Genomic DNA, 11571 nt, shown 5'->3' with positions numbered 1-11571 from the left:
TTCCTGCTGGCTTCCAGATCCATTCTTTGACTGTTTCTATTCAAAGGATAATAGAAACAATGTCTGAAATTCCAAGCTCTATGGACTGTAGCTACACATTTAAATGTGGTGCTAATCTGACAATACGAACATTAAAAACACTGAAGCCCTAGATTATGCTACAGAATATATCTCTGTGTACGCTCCTCAGAGATTGCAGAGTATAAATGCTAAAAGTTTTGCTTTTATTTTTAAGTTTACAGAATTATATCACATCCTGAGGTACAAAACCTAAAAAAAAAAAAACAACCCCAAAACCAAACAAACACACCCCACAAAACAAAAAACCTGGGTCGTATTTTGTTTCCTAAGAAAGCCTTGTTCATTTCAATGAGCAATTAAGTCTGAAAGCTAAAGATAATACCATCTTTTATTTTATACAGTCTGAACCTCAGACAACATATACAAATCTGAAGCTGAGGGCTACTGGGATAGTGAGAGTGAACTATGGGAAAGGATGCAGGCTATGGGGAAATCAGACACTGTGAAGCTCTGAAGGAGACAGGTCCTAGAATAAACTTCCCCTGGTATTATCTGCACATATCCAGATCCCTACAGTGTTGCTGAATTGCCGTTTTGTTTTTCAACAGATAACCCCTAGGTTACATGCATCAAAATACAGTAACTACTTGTCAATATTTTGTTGTTCTATTGTTGATCATGTAAGCATGCAGTCAGAATGTTTTCTGCCTACATTGAAATCTGAACTGTCTTCCCATGCCTCGCTGGACACAAAAAGCCCCTTACCTAGTTGCCAAAACTGCAGTATCTTCCTCTGCCAATCTCTATGACAGTTATGCGCTGTGGGTACACAAATCTGACACATTCAGAATGTTGAATTTACCATCAAAATACGTGACGTTTTGGTCTGCCTACAATTCAGATTAAATTAACTGAAAAACATTCTTATGTATATGAAATCTTTGTAGAATATCCCAGGTGGAGAAAAAGGATAGGAGGGGATGACAATTGCTTTTACCTCAGAAATAGCAGTTTCATGGTGCTCTCTTACGTATTTATCTATTTAATTCCTCCATAGTCTCCAGACCTAGGCAGATTTTCACAAATTAGGTCGGTAAATTGTATTTTAAAAATAGCTCCTAATAAGCTTTTCTTCTCTCCCCTTCCTCAAAATATTTCTGAGGGAAAAAGTTTGAGGTAAATCAATATATTCTTGTCCTACTTCTCTAGCTTATGAATGAAGTCCTGCTTACCTGTACCTTCTACTACAATTAATTCTGTGAAAACTCAAAAGGAGTGAATTCTGAACTTCTGCCTGACTAAAAAATCCCCAGGATTCCCAGCTCTCCGCCAGCAGATGAAACAGCAAGTCACCTATCCCTCTGGCTTACAGGATGATGTTTGCTCTGTCTAAGCACTCTTAGAAAGGGAAAAATAAAACGACAACTAAACTTACCCTTTTATTTGACAGTAAAGACAAATGGGTCAAAATCAATTTTACAAAACCTATTTTCCAAAATGAGAGAATTAGGTTATTTTTCTGGAAAAGGAGATAAAAATTTGCACTCAAGTGAACAAATTTGGTATTCTAATGAATGCTAAACAGTGGAGCTTATAAAAAGATAGACAAGAAACACATACAGGTACATTTTTTTTTTTAAATTGTCTATGGGCTTCCTCAAATTCATATGCTTCTTTTGAAAGTTCTACTGCTATTCCTGTCTTCTTACTGCTATGCAACATTTACTTGAAACAGAATCTACTGTCACAATTCACAAAGCAGCTGTAGTTTCTTATGTCCATATAAGTAAAGCAGAAGACTGGCAAAGGCAAATTTGAAACTGGTAAGAGGGCACACTTAATACATGAAGAGATAAAATAAATATTTATTGGCGGTGACTTTTGTAATCCTGTGAAAAGCCTGACAGGGTTTGAGCACAACTGGATGCTTGCAGGGATATATTTTTCAGTTTCTATTTACTGCACATATATATAAATCCCAACAGTTTTTTTTTTTTTTAATAGATAACCCATGTGCCATCTTCATAAAAATACAGCACATAAGAACTACCACCTTCTAGATAATATTAGGAAGGAACAACTAAGTAACCTTATCTTTAAACATAGACTAATCAATAATTATTAAGATTTTAGACCCATTTGTCTAATGTACATAGTACGAGGCATTATTAGAAGGAAACCACCACCCAGACTGTGTCCAGTGCGGCAGTTCTCAAGTTCCGTAGTCACAACTTTTTACCTTTCTAAATTGACACACCCAGTGCAAAATCTTCATGTGAAAATAGATATGGAAGAAATTGTTTGGATTAAAACCACAAAAGTTACTGCTTCTCTGTGGCAACTGAGATCACAATTATGAGGTGACAAAACAGTATATAAAATCGTATACCTGTGTATACCTATAGGTATACCTATATCGTATACCTACAAGAATATATTGATTTACCTCAATCGTATAACCCCTGTACTAAAGGGTTCTGAACTAAGCTGGTCAGAAAAGACCTGTTGCTTGAACATGCTGTTTCAGAGAGGCACCAAGCAATTTCAAGCTGTGGTAGAAAAGAAGGCTTTGTTCCCAGCTCTGTTTCAACCTGATGCAAAAAATCCAAGCGACTTCCCTTAGCTCCTAAACTTCCAGATGTCACACAGGCAAACCAGGACGCAGTGATGCTTTCCTAGGACACAGAGAACTGAGAACACTGTTTGCTATTCAATAAACCTATACTAGAGAGGTAACCCTAAACACAAGTATGCCAATACACACCAAAAGCAGAACTAAAAAAAGCTGTTTCTGTGGACATGTCTTACCTCCTTACAATAAATCCAATGAGTGTCAAGATCCTTTAGTGACTTCTACCTCTTTAGCTCTGCAGACCATACTCAATAGCCAGACTAGTTCAGAGCTACTTGCACACTGATAGGCAAAAGGCAAGAGTTGAATGTTCTGTTTTGACCTCCCCCTCACTTAATGCCTTGAGACATTTACTGCTCTGACAAATTTATCTGAATATGAACAGTGGATTCAAAACTTTTCAGGAAAGAATGACAGTATAAGGCTTGTGCATTGTTTCCTTTAAAAACAGGCCAATAAAAATCCAACTGAGCTCTCTGTAGCAGATCCCTATTTTTCTATTAATCAAAATACTTCTAGATTAGAGCACAGATTGCACAAAGACATCCAGGTCCTCCTGTTTGTTCCCCATGCTGCATGCATTAGTGCAAAGGCACTTCAAAGGGCACTGAAGTAGTCTAGAACACCAGGTCTTTAGACAGTCTAGTGACTTTAAGCCCTCATTTTTCTGGAAGTACAAACAGTAAAGTCCAGGAATCAACTAATGCTCTGATAGAAACATCCTGGACCTTAACGTAACAGCAAAAACAAGTATGGAAGACTTGTATCTAGAGTATTATCCACATACCAACATGATGCCAAACAGTTCTGCTTTGACTGCCACACATTTATTTGTCTGGCCAGTCTAGATGTCCCTCTTGCTTTTACTTCAAACAACAAGCAATGAACTGAATGCACATATCAACTGTAATAGGTTGTGTATGGCTATTATCTTCTTAAGCTGCTAGTATCTCCAAACTTTTCAAATGACAGCTATGAAAGGAAAACACTAATGACTGATACAACAGCATTCCTCCTCTGAGGAGGAAAGGAGATGGTATTTCATACAAAGGGTAGCAGATTTTTGGAACTTCTTGTTGACAGGATAGCGTAGGTGCAATAAACTTACATGAGTATAAGAACAGCCTGGACAAGTACTTGGAAGAGACCCATCAGAGGCTATGAGACAAATCACAACAGGTTAGGTTCTCCCGAGTTTAAAACAGAGAGGCCGAGAGACCAGAGTCAGTTTTGTGGTGAAAACAAACACTATAGATTAGCCTTTGTGAATGGCAAAGATAGGTCTGAAACATGCCAAAGAGCAGGAGTATGCCTACGCACGTGTGTTGGGACAAAACAAAAAGTACTATGGAAAAAAAGAAGAGTTGTCCTCTCAAAACTAATCAAGAACTGAACTATACACATACTAGGAAAACGCTAATTAAAAATGCTCAGCTATTATCAGCACTATATTCAATTGCATAGTAAGTAACACCAAATCCACCCCTAACTCCCCCATCCTCCCCAAAACTACACAACAAAAAACCCCAAGTCCCCCAAAAACACACCTCTGGACTTCAGGAAATGTTACATCACAGACAGTAACCTGTATATACACTTTCCCCTCTTTTTAAAATGCCTTGCAGTTGCTTTCAATATGCCATCATATAAGTGATGAACAAACTCAAGTTGTGGTATACTCAAAAACTGGCTCCCTCCTGAGGACAACTTACACCAAATTGCAGACAGTAGTTCTGCAATATGAGAGCTTATCTACCAGGAAACAGGTTACAACATCTGTTCAAATCCGAGAAGCCAAAAAACCCTGCAACTAGGTCCTAGCCAATAACTGCTAGTATCAGGATGTCTAACAAGAACTCCGAAGCTGAATTATCAGTCTTAAGACCGTCTTATAGCAGATGAATGAAGTTCACGAAGTTTAAGACTGCGGCCTCCCAACTTCTTTAATTTTCCTGTCAACTCCCTCTGACACAGTGCCTCTTCAACCGCTTGCCTGAAAGGGGACACGTAAGTTTTCTGTGAATATACTGACAGGGCTGTGGGTATCAAATTCTGCAATGCGAATGGCCCACAGCTCTGCAGACAATGATCTGCTTCTCTAGGGCAGAACAGCTGCACGATGCTACCCTGAGTTTTACTTTCTTAGTGCATCGCTGTCAGCTAACAGCAGCACGAGGCTGCTAACCCAGTGCTCGACCCGCTGCAGCTGTGTCTGCGACTTCAGTGATGATATTACAAAGGCTTGCAGAGGCATTACCAAAAAGATGAAAAAAATGGAACAGACTGGCCATGAAACCGCCTCCTGATGATGACCTCAAACACCCATCTCTGACCATAAAATTTCTCATTACCCTATGGCAATGAGAAATAAGCAAGCTGATAGCCTCCAAAGCTCTCTGGTTTGAGATTGTTCAAGTATTTTTCATTATTTTGAAGTACATCACAACTATTATTTCCAGAATCTGTATCTATTTAACTATTTTTTTTACACAAAGGCAGAAACTCCAAAGAACTTTGCAATAGTGTCATTTACAGAGTGACAGACAACTTTGGTTAGAATTTAACCAATTTTTTCCAAAGGCAGCCAGTATCTGCCCACCCTGTTTTAAGGGAGACTACTTGTACAGCATCAAGATAATAGTCTACTACATTATCACAGTGAAATAAATAAAAAAAGATGGCTAAGTAAAATCTTCAAATTAAAATATTTTCCTAGAACCTCCATCTTCTCTTTGGTGTTTAATTATCTCCTCCTTATACCTGTTCCCAAATAGTACATTAAACACTTCCATTAATCTTCCTAGAATTATAAGAAGAGAGGGACCTGGATTGTTGTCTTTCCTTTATACTGCAAGACATTTTCTTTTGCCAGCTTTAGACTTCATTTTTGTAATTAAAGTTCCCAATTGTGACCTTCAGAATAGTGATCTGAAACGTACATTAAATTTCTGGCTTTCCTGCTAAATTTTCTGTCTTACATATTTCCTCATTTTTTTCAGACTAAGGGAGCAGAGAAGGAGACAAAAATCAGCAAATCAGCACTACCAGCTATTTCTCAATAGTTGTAGTGAATTAAAAAAAAACCACCACAAACAAAACCCCCAAAACCACAACACAGTAAAACTTACTGTGATGCAAAGAGGACAGCAAAGGCCTGGCTGAGAAGACACTGTATGAAAGATACCAGACACACGAAGCAAATAGGAGGTGAACAAATTGCCAAAAGACCAAATCGTGAATTTGGAGCAATTAATGCACGTCAACCTATTAAAGCATCTGTGCTCGTAGAAAAGATAACAGCAAGCATTAATGCAGGCTCCCTCAAATAATTAATTTTGACAAATCCTAGACAAGGAGCAATCATCACATGTTTACCCCTCTTTGCAAGACATTTTACAATTAATAATTGATATGAGGAAGGAGCATTGATGTATGAACCCCAGGGCAATTGCTTTTAAAGCAGAAGCGTATAGGTTTCTTCCCCTCATTCTATGAAGACATATAAACATTAAAAACAACAACAACAAAACTGTAAAAGATTTAATCTTATCTGTAAGCTGTGGGGTTTTTTGTTTGTGGGTTTTTTGGGGTTTTTTTTTGTAAATAGATGTGAAATGTGTATTTCAGGTACCACTTAAACTCTACAGGAAGGTATGTAAAAGAATTTCAGTTAAAGACTATTAGTTTTTTAAATATCTGCCAACATTCCAGCAGACATCGTTTGGGAAGCATTTTGAGGTTTTATCATCACAGGACTAGAACACAACAATACTTGTATTTTCTGAGAGACAAACTATGGAAATCTTAAGTACCTAAGAGAAATCTGAAAGACCTGTAGACACTTTGGCACTGTAGATAGAAAAAAAATCTTGAGAAAGTAGGAAAAGCAACTTGGTCACAACAATAGTGAGAGGAAATAAAGGCAGCAGTATGACACAGAACAGGAGACAAGGCAGGAAACGAGCGTATAAGAAGTGAGGATGTGCATTTCTATCCTGTGAAAGGACAGAACTACTAAAAGGAGACAGGATGGAACATTTAAAGCAGCAGCAAGGTTTGAGGGTTTTGAGGGTTTTCCCCCCACCCTCTTTCTTTTTGTTTCCTGACTGAAACGAGATCATGACACACACAGAAAGTATGGATGATAAAACGCACTTGCACTTCAACGCTTAAATCTTCAGTAGAAGAGCATAATACTACTAATGCTTGCAAGCCATCATGCCCTGAAAGCAGAGGTACAGATCCACTTACACTGCTTTTTCCCCCACTCTTTCTCTCCCCAAATGTTGTCTCTGAGCTTACAGAAATGGCTCTTTTTTTAACCAAAAAGAAAAGAAAAAAAAAAAGACAAAAAAAGACTGGCCAGCAGTTTACCTTCAGGTATTTCAGCTTTTGTGCAAGAAACAGCCCTGCAAGCAATTCTATGGAACACAATACTTTAGATCTCCTTCACCTTTTTTATTTTGTAAATACAAATATAAGACCTAGAAATCTCATTTCAAATAGGCCTGTATTTTGCTATCTTTTCCTACATTACAGGAATCTGCAGCTCCGTACTTAGTCAAAAAGATGAACCGGAAACAAACATTCTGTCATCTCTGCAGTATTTGCTAGAGAGATTTTTAAAGAATCAACTACACATTTTACGTTAGTTTTCTGCCACTGAAACAGAGCCAGAACTTATTCTTCAGTTTAGGAGCTCGAAATCCACTGTGTCCTGGAAAGCTCTGAACAGTCTGCTTGTCTTCAAGCCAATCATGCCACAAAGCACTACAATGGGCAAAGCAACTACATTTACACACAAAATTGCTGTGTGGTTGCATATTGGACCCAGGGGAGACTACAAAACCAGCTATAAAATTCCAGGACAATACCACATATGAAGATTGTTCTGTTACCCTACATGAGAACTACAGTGAATCAAAAATGCCTTTAACTAAGATTTACTGCAAGCAACATACCCTGTGCATGTGTAATGTAAAACCTTAAAGTAAGAACTGGTCAGAGTTACTTTTTTTACTTACAAAATGTAATGTGTGATCTTAACTCACAGGAACAAACTTCATATTATTAGATTATTTTAAACCCTCTCCTTACTGAAATGTCTTAGAATAGCAGTCAGACCTGTTTAAAAATCTTTCAGAAGTACGATAGAGGCTTTTTTTTCTTCCCCTGTTAAGTTTCAAGAGACCTTTTGGACTAAACAAAGCAACAAGTCTCAAGTTTCATTGTCCTTTGCAGCCATCAGAACACCCATGCAAGTCGTTATGAGGAGTCCTTTAATCTCAAATTGTTTCTACTGATAGTACCAGATACAAACGAGAATTAATTAGTATTATATTACAGTAAAAATTCATTAATTCTCTCTCATTTCATTTTATCCAAATGAAAGCTTTTTGTTGCACGCTACCTGAAGAGAGTTCAAATGCAGTCCAGACAGCTCCAGGGGAGCACACTATGCAGTTAAAATAGTAATCACTGCAATAACAACTTCTACATAGCGCATCAACTTAGGGTGTGATAAAACATGATTTCCCCTGGCTCTTGGCACAAGGCTGCAAAGGTATGGCTCCGGTATTGTCCACAAGAGGAGTGGAGGAGATATGAATGGGATGTAGTATCCCTGGAAAGGCAAACAATTCAAGCTACCACATACACTGTGGGGTAGAAAAGACTAACAGATGCAATAAGGGAAGCTGCAGCATCACTTGTGGCACAGAAGAAATGCAATCAATTTAGGAAGTCATTATTTTGTTATCTTGTCTCCTAATCAAAGTTGAGACTCCTGCTGCATATTTTGGACAAGCAACCACCTGCAAAACTTCACTAGCTTTTAAGCTACACGTGCAGGATTGTAATCAAAATGTCTGACAGTATGTTTCTGAACAATATCTAAATTTTCAAGCCTCTAGAGTCAGAAGAGAAACAGTATACATGTCCCTTGGTTATCCCAATCAGCTAAGAAAATACAGCCATGCCTATCTAAAAATTTCCTCCTTAATAAGGTCTAAAGAACCATTAGATTAGATACTATACTAGGTTTCAACTTCAGGAATAGTTAAGCCCAGAAAGAATGAAGAATACTACTCTGGTCCAGAACAGTCCCTCCAAACAAATAAATCTATAACCAAACAAATATACAACTACTTTCTTAACCGTAAATGGCTTTATAACTATTGAGGAAGAATTAACTTCTCTCTTATGGCAGAAAAACTGAAGTTCCTTCTAAGTAGACAAATCTACAATCTTTTAACGCGCATTTTCATCTCCATGCCAAAGACTTCCATTTTGGAAGGGACCCAGATCTGCAGGAATTTTATTTGAACACAGACATGTTTTCAGATAAAAACAAATAAGTTGCTATTCTTCATCAAACAACGTGCCTACAGATCTGTGCCAATGGAGTTTTCATTAGGGCTTACCTTCAGGAAAACAACAGGATTACCCTAAAGGGCGGGCAGGGCAGTAAGAACAATATGAACACTACAGCGCTCTCTATTCACAGGGCATTTAAACAGCATAAAGGCATTTCTTCCCTCCAGCGGAATATCAGCATGGCAAATGTGGATATGACAAGAGTTACCAAAGCAGGAGTTCCTCAGTCTTGAAACTGTCAATAGTCATAAGGCACTTTTAAGACAATAATATTTGACTGAAGAACAACTGTTTAATCTGCTTTGGCGAAGTGTGGCATATAAATTTCTGAATAAAAGAAGCAATCCTGAGTCTCGGCGTAAACTCTAATTGAAAACTTGCCTAGTTAATCAGTCTCGGCGTAAACTCTAATTGAAAACCTGCCTATAGTAGTTATCAGGAAAGTGGGGAACAATACCAAGTGCTATTTCAAAGTCTGATTGATTCCTTAACTCAAAGTAAAGCTGACTCCTCTGCAATTTTATTTTATTCCCTGTACCAGATCAGAAGTGGAATGCCATCAGTTTTATTCTGATATATCTCGGTGGAGTTAATCATCATAAGAGGCCTTTCATGCTCGGATGCATACAAACAATTTTACGTACCATTATCAGATGTTCAAGAACAGACTCAATCTTCTTCCATTTGTACACCTTTCTACATTTACATTAAGGCAGATGAATACAACTTTATACTCTCTTCAGATAAGAAACATGGATCTTGCACTAAATGGAAGTGTTCCGTTTTGTGACTTATCTTCAGCAACCAGAAACTCGATGATTATTTCACTATTTAAATAACCTCATTATTTTGTCATTTAAGTAATCCAAATCTATTGATTCTGGACCTGTATTTTGTAATTGGCAGAATCCCATGAGTTTGAAAAACTAGGTCTAATCACAGATTAGTCTGTCTCGAAAGATACAAACCGTTCAGACAAAAATCACAAATACAATGATCAGTGTTCTATCTTTCCTATCTTCTGTATGGTCCGAATGGAGCAGCGAAGGAGCAGGAAGGGCAAAGCACAGAGCACCAGTCATTCAGGAAAGAAGTTGGGTGTTTTGCAACACCCACAATGCCGGGAAACAAATGCCTTCAAACCCATACTTCCAAACGCAGAGGTCAACCACCAATTCTCTAAAAATCACTTGAAAATGAAGGTGTTCCTGGATTTCTTAATCCAACTTTATCTTTCTACCCTGATGAGTAACATATGGACAGACAGGATATCCTGCACTTTAAAGACAAATCTGATTTCCTTTCTGATACAGACTTGACACGTAGCAGATGTCTGATCATAGTCGAAAACAAGTGTTTCCTCAAGACAATCTCAAACCTCAACTCTCCCTGGTTGTCTACAGCCTAAAGTACACCTTAAATATTTCTGCCATAGCAAAGGTAATTCATCAGAAGAGCAATGATCACCACACTTTGAGCATGATAGTGTCACTTAACACAGCAGTTACAGATCAATTGACCTCAGAAGTTAACTGCAACTCTTAAGGTGCACAGTTACAGACAGTCTGATCCATTCTTTTGGCAATCCTCTGACCACACAGTAAATCATTCCAACTTGCCAAACCAGAGAAATAACAACTTAATCACAAAAGAGCTTTTTATTGGGTTGTCAAGTTGACATTGTCTACTATGCAGTTAAACTATCACAAGAACGAAGAATAACCAAAGGACACAGGACTACTCAGTTGGAGACTGAGTAAGAGAGGAAGAGGAAATTGCCTCAGCTGTGTCATGAAACTACACCCTTGCTGGACGTCGGGCATTAAGAAATTGCACCAGAAGATCCTTGCATTTGGCTCCAAGCATTTCCACACTAAACTATGTTCCCGTTCTGCTGCACATAATCAATTTGTCTCAGCCCATAGGGAGTTGTTCCACTAATATTCACCTTTAGGGTTTCATGTACTACGAAGTACTTCATAGTAATTTCTTGACCAGAACAAATCCGAAGACATGCACTTCTACTTCATAGTTATGTTGCTAAAATTATGAAATTACAAATGGAGCTAAAGAAGCCTATTGCCTTGGTACTTGCAGGCCTTGGTTGTTAACACTCCCAACCCCCTTTAACAATACAAAGGCAGGAAACTACAAAGAATTTAAGGTTCAGGACTACTGCTCACTGCAGTGGAAAATGACTGCTTTCATCACTGACAGCAAAACCAACTCCTCCCTAAACCTTTGAAAGGAAGCTCCAATACGCAGCTGAGGGATACAAACTGTATGTATTTGGTTCATACCTGCAGCTACGCACGTCCCTCTAGCCGTTCCAGTCTTCACTCTAAAAAATAAGGAAAAAACAGACATTGAATACTCCAGAGTTAAAATCAAATAATGACAATCATTACAACATGAACTCCATCTTGTAGAACACCGAGGACTGTGAAAGTAAAGCATATTTCTAATAACAGAAGTCATCAGGAGGTGCTAACAACCCTCGTTAGAATCAAAAATGACATTGCACATTTAAAAAAAATACAGAA

The 11571-nt window shown here is 38.1% G+C and overlaps 1 protein-coding gene across 1 annotated transcript in view; it reads right to left on the bottom strand.

Annotated features, from left to right (window-relative positions):
• Window positions 1–11369, bottom strand: part of CELF1 (CUGBP, Elav-like family member 1) — a 39291-nt gene extending 27922 nt beyond the window's left edge. The window contains exon 1 of the mRNA XM_009895638.1: window positions 11329–11369. The gene's annotated coding sequence lies outside the window, so the exon portion shown is untranslated. The remainder of the gene's footprint in view (window positions 1–11328) is intronic.
• Window positions 11370–11571: the final 202 nt, after the last annotated feature.

Source organism: Charadrius vociferus, unplaced genomic scaffold (assembly GCF_000708025.1).
Source record: "Charadrius vociferus isolate BGI_N301 unplaced genomic scaffold, ASM70802v2 scaffold111, whole genome shotgun sequence".
NCBI classification, from domain to species: Eukaryota; Metazoa; Chordata; class Aves; order Charadriiformes; family Charadriidae; genus Charadrius; species Charadrius vociferus.
Note: the sequence above shows the minus strand (reverse complement) of the source record. Positions and strands in the feature narration are given on the sequence as shown.